This window comes from Anser anser, assembly GCF_964211835.1.
Source record: "Anser anser genome assembly, chromosome: 2".
Classification (NCBI taxonomy): Eukaryota; Metazoa; Chordata; class Aves; order Anseriformes; family Anatidae; genus Anser; species Anser anser.
In genome coordinates, this window is record NC_139721.1 from 3,396,746 (window position 1) to 3,408,145 (window position 11,400).

The following is an 11,400-nucleotide window of genomic DNA, read 5'->3' on the forward strand; positions in this document are numbered from 1 at the left end:
GTTTCTGGCTGAAGCATAATAATTTTAAAGCAGCAGCATGTTATGGCAGATATAGTCTATTCTTTCAAATAACAGAATGTATAGTTATTATTTATAGTTCACAACACACAAGCAATTACAGCATCCATAAGAGACTTTAGTCTCCCTATTAGACATTGTAGAATGTGTTCATAGATGATTTTGCAGTTCTTTGGAGGTAAGGAAGACAGTGAGGAAATGAAGTGTTAATACTCCCATTTTAAGCTACAGCAGTAAGACATGTTAAGTACATAGTGACTTACCCAAGGTTACATGGACAGTTTGAGGCAGGTCCAGGAGCTGCAGCCACAGCTCAGAATCCCAAATAGCTTTTTCTCAGGTAACTTTAAGTAGTGGTTCAATGCCTGTTTGGTCTGTTCTGTCTTCTTCATGCCGTGCTTAGCATAGGGTGATAAACCAAGGTGAGTCCCCCTAAATACTCTAAAAAACAAAAAACAAAAAACAAACAAACAAAAAAACTGAGGTTGTTTACTTGCTGTAGAAATGCTCCAAATTCTAGAACCTTCGTTGCATTTGTGTGCTGATGTATGTGCACAGCTCCCAGTTCAGGGATGTGCCTGACTGGGGTTGAAGAGGGAACTCCAAGCTGTGCCTGCTGTGGGGTAGCTGTTTCAACCAGCTGTGTAAAGTTTTCCTGCATCATTCATCCACTTCTTCTAGGTAGCCAGTTTAGCCAATGACTACCCCAACAGAACATGTGCACCCCACTTGCCCAGTCCTGCCCCTGACAAATCCTCATATTTATTTGACAACCAAATCTGTTCTAGTTATTGTGACTGAAAATCCATTTTGAAAGCCTGACTAGTGGGTATCCAATTGTCCTGGTTCCAGTTAGGACAGAGTTAAGTAGCTCATAGTAGCTGGTAGGGTGCTATGTTTTGGATTAGGATGAGAAGAGCGCTGATAACATGCTGATGTTTTAATTGTTGCAGAGCAGTGTTTACACCAGGCCAAGGACTTTTCGGCTTCTCGCTCTGCCCTGCCAGCGAGCAGGCTGGGGGTGCAGCAGGAGCTGGGAGGGGACAGACCCAGGACAGCTGACCCAAACTGGCCAAAGGGGTATTCCATACCATCTGACGTCATGCTAAACAATATATATGGGTGGCTGGCCGGGGTGGGGGGGCCGGCTGCTCGGGAATAGGCTGGGCATCGGTCAGCGGGTGGTGAGCAATTGCATTGTGCATCACTTGTTTCTTACACATTATTATTGTTAATACTATTACCATTATCACTATTATTATTATTATTGTTATTATTATTTTCCTGTCTTAATAAACTGTCTTTATCTCAACTCACAGGCTTCACTTTCCCGTTTCTCTCCCCCATCCCAGAGAGGGAGGGGGGAGGGTGAGCGAACGGCTGTGTGGTGTTTAGCTGCCAGCCGGGTTAAACCACAACAGTCTTTTTGGCGCCCAACGTGGGGCCCGAAGGGTTGAGATATCGACAAATCTGACCAGAGTGTGTTAAACTAAAATTGGTACAAGTATTGGACCTGCTTAATAGTTGCTAGTCACGATGTTGATTGCCTTAATCTCCAGTCTGCTGTACCTGTATTCCAAATTGAGTTTTATGGTGCGTTACTTTCTGTATGTGCTCCCTGTTGCACTGTTTATCCTTTCCGGGCCCTGGTTTAAGATTGTTATGGTACTGTGCGGTGTAGCAATGGCTTATGAAATGGTGAGATATCTGGTCATGACTTTAACCTGGTATTTGTACTCAGCACTGACATCGACTCTATACTTTGGAACCCATATCTCGGAAACTATTAGCAATTACACCTATTGCCTGTTTTCGTTAGGGAGCCAATCTGTGAAGGGGACAGGGGAAGACATGTTTCCCTACCTGTTCACTCTCCCTTTCTCCTTCACCACCACCCTCTTATCCCCCGAGTTAGTTACGGTGGTTCTCCGAGATGTTGAATATCCTTGGGATACTCAGACCAGCCTGCTCTTGTTGTTATGTCTCCTGAATGCGCTTCAGATTTTGTGGAGGGTTAAACAACTACTTAGGAATCTCATCCGGAGATCTGTCTTGAGGCGGGATAGTTGCGAGTGGCAGGGAGTGTGGGAGGATATGGGCAGGTTTCTAGAGCAGTGGTCACCTCCAGTGTTTTGGACATTCACCCCTGAACAACTGCAAAATCCTAAAAAACTGGCAGAATGCTTGAAAAAAAGGTCTCATGACTCTGGCAGTTCCAAAGTGACACAAATCACTGTAGCGTGCTGGGGTCTGGCTTGTGCCTATCGAGCTGCAATTGATGCTATTAGCAACCTAGCTCCAGCTCCGGCTCCTGCAGCCGTTCCAGCTGCAGCTCCTGCAGCCACTCCAGCTCCAGCTCCTGCAGCCGCTCCAGCTCCAGCTCCTGCAGCCGCTCCAGCTCCAGCTCCTGCAGCCGCTCCAGCTCCTGCAGCCGCTCCAGCTCCAGCTCCTGCAGCCGCTCCAGCTCCAGCTCCTGCAGCCGCTCCAGCTCCTGCAGCCGCTCCAGTTCCAGCTCCTGCAGCTACTCCAGCTCCAGCTCCTGCAGCCGTTCCAGTTCCAGCTCCTGCAGCCGCTCCAGCTCCTGCAGCCGCTCCAGTTCCAGCTCCTGCAGCCGCTCCAGCTCCAGCTCCTGCAGCCGTTCCAGCTCCAGCTCCAGCTCCTGCAGCCGCTCCAGCTCCAGCCCCTGCAGCCGCTCCAGCTCCAGCTCCTGCAGCTGCCCCAGCTCCTGCAGCTGCCCCAGCTCCTGCAGCTGCTCCCACTCCTGTGGCTGGGTCAGAGAAACGAGCTGTAGCAGTGCAAGTTGACCCCGCAGAGGGTATTCCAACCCCTGTGGCAGACCCTGCGTCTGGGTCAGAGAAACGAGCTGTAGCAGTGCAAGTTGACCCCGCAGAGGGTATTCCAACCCCTGTGGCAGACCCTGCGTCTGGGTCAGAGAAGCGAGCTGTAGCAGTGCAAGTTGACCCCGCAGAGGGTATTCCAACCCCTGTGGCAGACCCTGTGGCTGGGTCAGAGAAACGAGCTGTAGCAGTGCAAGTTGCCCCTGTAGACAAGGTGAAAAAATGGTATAGAGGCTCAGGTCGTTTAAAACGCAGACAGTCTTCTGCTAAGTCTGGGCGTAGTGAAGACGAGGCTGGGCCATCAAAGGTGCAGGAGACTGAAGATGAGGATGAGGATGGCGAAAAATCAACAGTAACTACCCGGACTCCATACCAGCCATCAAAGGTGCAGGAGACTGAAGATGAGGATGAGGATGTCGGAAAATCAACAGTAACTACCCGGACTCTACACCGGCCATCAAAGGTGCAGAAGACTGAAGATGAGGATGAGGATGTCGAAAAATCAACAGTAATTACCCGGACTCTATACCAGCGTGAGCTACGAGATGTGCGAAAAGATTTTGGTCGCTGTATAGGCGAGCAGCTTGTCACCTGGCTGCTCCGGTGCTGGGACACGGGAGCCAATTATGTGGAATTGGAGGGCAAGGAAGCCAGGCAGCTGGGATCCCTTGCTAGGGACGCATGCATTGACAAAGCAATTGGAGATGGAGCACAATCTCGCAGCCTCTGGAGGCGTCTCCTGTCAGCTGTGAAGGAAAGGTATCTCTTCAAGGAAGAACTTGTATGTTTACCAAGCAAATGGACCACCATGGAGAAGGGAATTCAGTACCTGAGGGAATTGGCCGTACGGGAAGTAATTTATAAGGACCTAGACGACGCACAAACATCCGCAGATCCAGATGCAGTCCGGTGTACACTACCCATGTGGCGGAAGTTTGTACAGAGTGCCCCATCATCATATGCCAGCTCATTGGCAATGCTAGCCTGGAAAACGGAGGAGAATCCCACAGTGAATGAAGTGACTAAAATACTCCGGCAGTACGAAGGAAATCTCTCCTCTTCCCTAAAGGCCTGTGTCTCAGCTGTGGAGAAACTCTCTGAAGAGGTCCACCAACTTAAAGAGAATTTATCTTCCCCTCCACCTGAACGAACCAGTGTCCACCAGCTAAAAGAGAATGCTTTAGAGAAACTTTCTGAAAAGATCCACCAACTTGAAGAAAGATTATCTTCCCCTTCACCTGAACGAACCAGTGTCCACCAGCTAAAAGAGAATGCTTTGGAGAAACTTTCTGAAAAGATCCACCAACTTGAAGAAAGATTATCTTCCCCTTCACCTGAACGAACTAGTGTCCACCAGCTAAAAGAGAATACCTTGGAGAAACTTTCTGAAGAGATCCACCAACTTAAAGAGAGTTTATTTTCCTCCCCACCTGTACAAACCAGTGTCTCAGCTATTAGGGGTAAACGTTCATCTATGCAAGGAAGACAATATGGTGGGCACACACACCGCGCCACCCTGTGGTTTTACCTACGTGACCATGGAGAGGACATGAGAAAATGGGATGGAAAATCTACTGCGACCCTAGAGGCACAGGTACGTGAATTGCAAAGGAAAACAATTGGGAAAAAGGAGTTCTCTGAAAGGTTTGCTGCTCCAACTTCCAGCAGGCAGTCCTTTAAACACAGAAATGAAGATTCTGACCAGGACTAGAGGGGCCCTGCCTCCAGCCAGGGGGAGGAAAGGGACAATCGAGTTTATTGGACTGTGTGGATTCGATGGCCTGGCACGTCAGACGCACAGAAGTATAAGGCTTTGGTAGACACCGGTGCACAATGTACTCTAATGCCATCAAGCTATAAAGGGCCAGAGCCCATCTGTATTTATGGTGTGACGGGGGGATCCCAGCAGTTAACTGTATTGGAGGCTGAAGTGAGTCTAACCGGTAATGAGTGGCAAAAGCACCGTGTTGTGACTGGCCCAGATGCTCCGTGCATCCTTGGCATAGACTATCTTAGAAGAGGATATTTCAAGGACCCAAAAGGGTTCCGCTGGGCTTTTGGCATAGCTGCTTTGGAGACAGAGGACATTAAACAGTTGTCTACCTTGCCTGGTCTCTCAGAGGACCCTTCTGTTGTGGGGTTGCTGAGGGTTGAAGAACAGCAAGTGCCGATCGCTACCACAACGGTGCACCGGCGGCAATATCGCACCAACCGAGACTCCCTGAGTCCCATCCATAAGCTAATTCGTCAACTGGAGAGCCAAGGAGTGATCAGCAAGACTCATTCACCTTTTAATAGTCCCATATGGCCAGTGCGAAAGTCTAATGGTGAGTGGAGACTAACAGTGGACTATCGTGGCCTGAACGAAGTCACGCCACCACTGAGTGCTGCAGTGCCGGACATGCTAGAACTCCAGTATGAACTGGAATCAAAGGCAGCCAAGTGGTATGCCACAATTGATATCGCTAATGCATTTTTCTCCATCCCTCTAGCAGCACAGTGCAGGCCACAGTTTGCTTTCACTTGGAGGGGAGTCCAATATACTTGGAATCGGCTGCCCCAGGGGTGGAAACACAGCCCTACCATTTGCCATGGACTGATCCAGTCTGCGCTGGAGCAGGGGGAAGCTCCTGAACACCTGCAGTACATCGATGACATCATTGTGTGGGGTGACACTGCAGAAGAAGTTTTCGAGAAAGGGAAGAAAATAGTCCAAATCCTTCTGAAGGCTGGTTTTGCCATAAAACAGAATAAAGTTAAAGGACCTGCACGAGAGATCCAGTTTTTAGGAATAAAATGGCAAGATGGACGCCGTCAAATCCCAATGGATGTGATCAACAAAATAACAGCTATGTCTCCACCAACTAGCAAAAAAGAAACACAAACTTTCCTAGGTGTCGTGGGGTTTTGGAGAATGCATATTCCAAATTACAGTCTGATTGTAAACCCGCTCTACCAAGTAACCCGTAAGAAGAATGCTTTTGAATGGGGCCCTGAGCAACGACAAGCCTTTGAACAAATTAAGCAGGAAATAGTTCATGCAGTAGCCCTCGGGCCAGTCCGAACAGGACCAGATGTAAAGAATGTGCTCTACACCGCAGCCGGAGAGAATGGTCCCACCTGGAGCCTCTGGCAGAAAGAACCTGGGGAAACTCGAGGTCGACCCCTGGGGTTTTGGAGTCGGGGATACAGAGGATCTGAAGCCCGCTATACTCCAACTGAAAAGGAGATATTGGCAGCATATGAAGGAGTTCGATCTGCTTCGGAAGTGGTCGGTACTGAAGCGCAGCTCCTCCTGGCACCCCGACTGCCGGTACTAGGCTGGATGTTCAAAGGAAGGGTCCCCTCTACGCATCATGCAACTGATGCTACATGGAGCAAGTGGGTTGCACTGATTACTCAGCGGGCTCGAATAGGAAACCCCAGTCGCCCAGGAATCTTGGAGGTGATTATGGACTGGCCAGAAGGCAAATACTTTGGGATATCACCAGAGGAGGAGGTGGTTCGTGCTGAAGAAGCCCCCCTGTACAACAAGCTACCAGAAAATGAGAAGAAATATGCCTTGTTCACTGACGGGTCCTGTCGTATTGTGGGAAAGCATCGGAGATGGAAAGCTGCTGTATGGAGTCCTACACGACGAGTTGCAGAAGCTGCTGAGGGAGAAGGTGAATCGAGTCAGTTTGCAGAAGTAAAAGCCATTCAGCTGGCTTTAGATATTGCTGAACGAGAAAAGTGGCCAGTTCTCTATCTCTATACTGATTCATGGATGGTAGCAAATGCCCTGTGGGGGTGGTTACAGCAATGGAAGCAGAACAACTGGCAGCGCAGGGGCAAGCCCATCTGGGCTGCGGCATTGTGGCAAGATATTGCTGCCCGGGTAGAGAACCTGGTTGTAAAGGTACGCCATGTAGATGCTCATGTGCCCAAGAATCGGGCTACTGAAGAACACCAAAACAACCAGCAGGTGGATCAGGCTGCTAAGATTGAAGTGGCTCAGGTGGACCTGGACTGGCAACATAAAGGTGAATTATTTATAGCCCGATGGGCCCATGACACCTCAGGCCATCAAGGTAGAGATGCAACCTACAGATGGGCTCGTGATCGAGGGGTGGACCTGACCATGGACACTATAGCACAGGTTATTCATGACTGTGAAACATGTGCTGCAATCAAGCAAGCCAAACGGTCAAAACCTCTTTGGTATGGAGGACGATGGCTGAAATATAAATATGGAGAGGCCTGGCAGATTGATTACATCACACTCCCTCAAACCCGCAACGGCAAGCGCCACGTACTTACAATGGTGGAAGCAACCACCGGATGGCTGGAAACATATCCTGTGCCCCATGCCACCGCCCGGAACACTATCCTGGGCCTTGAAAAGCAAGTCTTATGGCGACATGGCACCCCAGAGAGAATTGAGTCAGACAACGGGACTCATTTCCGAAACAACCTTATAGACACTTGGGCCAAAGAACATGGTATTGAGTGGGTGTATCACATCCCCTATCATGCACCAGCCTCTGGAAAAGTTGAACGATACAATGGACTGTTGAAGACTACACTGAAAGCAATGGGTGCTGGGACATTCAAAAATTGGGATACACATTTGGCAAAGGCCACCTGGTTAGTCAATACCAGGGGATCTGCCAACCGAGCTGGACCTGCCCAATCAAACCTGTTACGCACTGTAGAAGGGGATAAAGTTCCTGTAGTGCACGTAAGAAACATGCTGGGTAAAACAGTCTGGGCTACTCCTGCCTCAGGAAAAGGCAAACCCATTCGTGGAATTGCTTTTGCTCAGGGACCTGGATGCACTTGGTGGGTAATGCAAAAGAATGGGGAGGTCCGGTGTGTACCTCAAGGGGATTTGATACTGGGTGAGAATAGCCCATGAGTTGAATTGTAGTATGTTAATTATTATATAATAATGTATGTCATCACTACCATGATTGCTATATATCATAGATGAAAATGGTGATTAATTAGAATGTATTGGACAGAGTGTAACCTGAGCATGACATAAATGGTATGGAATAAGGGGTGGATATCTGTCCTGGTTCCAGTTAGGACAGAGTTAAGTAGCTCATAGTAGCTGGTAGGGTGCTATGTTTTGGATTAGGATGAGAAGAGCGCTGATAACATGCTGATGTTTTAATTGTTGCAGAGCAGTGTTTACACCAGGCCAAGGACTTTTCGGCTTCTCGCTCTGCCCTGCCAGCGAGCAGGCTGGGGGTGCAGCAGGAGCTGGGAGGGGACAGACCCAGGACAGCTGACCCAAACTGGCCAAAGGGGTATTCCATACCATCTGACGTCATGCTAAACAATATATAGGGGTGGCTGGCCGGGGTGGGGGGGCCGGCTGCTCGGGAATAGGCTGGGCATCGGTCAGCGGGTGGTGAGCAATTGCATTGTGCATCACTTGTTTCTTACACATTATTATTGTTAATACTATTACCATTATCACTATTATTATTATTATTGTTATTATTATTTTCCTGTCTTAATAAACTGTCTTTATCTCAACTCACAGGCTTCACTTTCCCGTTTCTCTCCCCCATCCCAGAGAGGGAGGGGGGAGGGTGAGCGAACGGCTGTGTGGTGTTTAGCTGCCAGCCGGGTTAAACCACAACACCAATGTAGAAACAGCTGAGTTTCCAGAGGCTGAAATAATACCCAGAAAATAAAAGTAACCTGTGTCTCTTCACTGGTACAGAATTGATGGCTGAGAACTAGATATAAAATGTCAAAATATTAAATATGTTATTGCCAAGACAAGTGGTTAAGGGAAGACCAAAAATATCACATAGTAAAGAAAGGATGACCCCAGGTCACTCTGATTGCTGTGCAGGAGTGGGGTCTTAAGCAGGGTGTGATCAGCTGGGGAATGGAGATAGGATTCAATTTTTGATTTCAGAACAACAGATTAGCTTTCAAAAGTTTCTGAAATTCTGTTTTAATCCAAGTTTTGTATGTCAAGCCTTTGGATCCATGCACTGCAAAGTTATGTGCAGAAAGATTCTTTTCAGTTCTAACCCCTAGCATAAAAGGTAGACAGCAAGAAATGTCAGGTTCTCTTGCTTCTTTAGTTTGGATGAAGCATTGTATATAACTGGGGTTTTCTTCCTCCTGTCTATCTAGCTGCAGAGGAAAAGAATGTTACCCCTCTGTCTGTGGCAAAGCAGAATTTATTTTGGATGACATTATACTCAGATCCGTTCCGAGGAAATATTATGTATATGCACTCACCTTACTGGTCAGCAAAATGGAATGCATAGTGAAATACCACTGAAAATTTATATAACCTATTTACTGAGTGAAGAATAGGCACAGATCTATTTTGCATAATCCTCTATGCAAGAAATCTTTGAAGAGTAAAGCATTTGAATACAAATTATTCTGAGGCCTACCTATTGCTTTTGTTTAGAGCAGCACTTCCACCTGCTTGTAATGAGAAAAAGTATTAATACCCACAAATCCATGGCTGATATTTTTTCTCTTTTTTTGTTAGGGCATTTCATTCTCCCTTTCAGTCCTTATTTTCACAGGAAAGCATAATAATTATACTGGTGACTGCTCTTATCCTGTTGCAAAAGTGTCTTTCAGCTTATTTTACGTCATTGTAGAAAAAAGTTTAAAAAGAAATGGAAAATAAACAGCAAGTCTGACTTCAGAATAAGAGCGTTTACAGAAGTCTGTGGTTTAGAAGTAGATCCTAATGTTTTCATAATAGACTAACCTGTCTAGTTTCTGTGCCCAATTTAGGTGTGTTGAATAGGAGTCTCACAACCCTAAATATCCAATGGAGAAAGATTAGTTCCTCTAGAAGGCTCATTCGGAACAATAGCTAAGCTCAAGTGTCAATTTAAGTGGTATAAGTACCTTCCCTCTATTTTTTCTGAGTGAAGTTACTCTGGGACTGTCACCACAGGTTAACCACACGTGGTCTTCATCTCCTTAAACCCCTTCATCATTGTTTAAATGGTTGAAAACTTTGACTGTATTGTAATCTGTGCGTGTTCCCATAGTATTTGACATCCCATCATCCACACTCAGCTGTGGTTTCCACAGATATTAAGCCAGCCTTGAGACCATTTTCACCATTTGCAAACTAGTTGATAAAATAGACCCTGGATACATACAGCTGTATTTAAAACACTGAAGAAAAAGACCTTATAAATATCTTCATTGGAATACAGCCTCTGAGATGTTCAGCCAATGTATTAATGCAGTTGTATTTGGCCACCATGGCTTTATGAACACTTAAACTTTCTTGGTTTGAGCAGGTGACAATACTGACTTTTTTTTTTTTTTTTTCCTAGCACTGCCATGTTCAGAACGAGTGTGTCTCTCCCTCACAATGAGAATTTTTTCATATCCTTTCTCAGAGACTGAGCCTTGTGGGAACTCTGTAATCATGGTTTGTTTCTTGAGGGTGGTATAATGATGGCAGTAAACATGCATGGAACTCACCATATTCTGATCCAAATGAAGCATGCACCTCTTTTTCCTCTCTCTCTCTTGCACATGAATGGACAAATCAGTACAAAGAAAGCCTATAAAACCAAATAAACAAATAAACAACAACAACAAAACAGCCTACTTTGATTACTTACTGCTGTGGGAAGAGGTCCAGAGAAGATACAGCACCTGAGCCATGATAATCATCTGACTTCATCATCATGGAGAGATGTGCAGCTGTCACATTTGTGAAACTTCAGAACTGTAACTTCGTAAGTACTAGAGCAGACCAAATATTCATCCAGCCCAGGGTTTGTGTCTTTGGCAGCAGGAAATAGTGTGCATTTAAAGGGAAAAGAGAAAGAGTCCTAAGAGAAAGTGAGTTGCCTGAACATGCACATACTCATTGAATAATAACAATTAGTAAAAGAAAAAAAAAATCAAAACTGGTAAAATTGACAAGGTCTCAGACCAGGTGCTCAGACAACTGGAAATTGTCATCCTGCTAGAAGCCACTGAAAGCACACCTTGCAATGGAACTCTTGCTCAGTGTGCCAAGATAGGAAGCCAAGATATTAAAATATCCTAAAAATATAATATTAAAATATTATAATATCCCAAAAGGGATTTTTGTGCATTTCCCATAGAGAGACCAAAATGTTTCCCATATGGGTCTACACAGTAGATCAGGCTAGTAATTCTTTGTTTTGCTTCGAGAGGATAGTTGCTGCTGGCTTGAACAGTATTGTATTCTGTAAAATATTTGAGCCTTGAACATGCTCAGCATTCCTCGGGATGTATGGAGTCTCAGAAAGGCTGATGTCATACTGAGCTCTGAAGCGAGCTCACTTATTTAAGTGGGAAGGGAGTGGTCCTCATCTCCTAGCATGTCCATCAGGACTTCTAGTGGGTCCAGAATAAACCTGAGAGCCAAATGTCATTTAATTTAAATTAAACTGTGGCCAAGTTTTTAGAAGCCTCTTTGATCATCATCTTCATGAACACAGGGGTTTCTTCTGGATATGAGTATGAAGCTGGACTCTTCTGGCCTAAGACCTCCTCAATAGCTCTGTTCAAAAATTAT

At 46.3% G+C, this 11,400-nt stretch overlaps 1 long non-coding RNA gene across 1 annotated transcript; it reads right to left on the bottom strand.

Annotated features, from left to right (window-relative positions):
• Nucleotides 1-410: 410 nt before the first annotated feature.
• On the bottom strand, nt 411-10,521 carry LOC310895750. The gene is made up of 3 exons (XR_014580929.1): nt 10,506-10,521; nt 10,329-10,411; nt 411-459 (listed from the first exon to the last, which is right to left on the bottom strand). It is a non-coding gene; the product is annotated as an uncharacterized lncRNA (long non-coding RNA).
• Nucleotides 10,522-11,400: the final 879 nt, after the last annotated feature.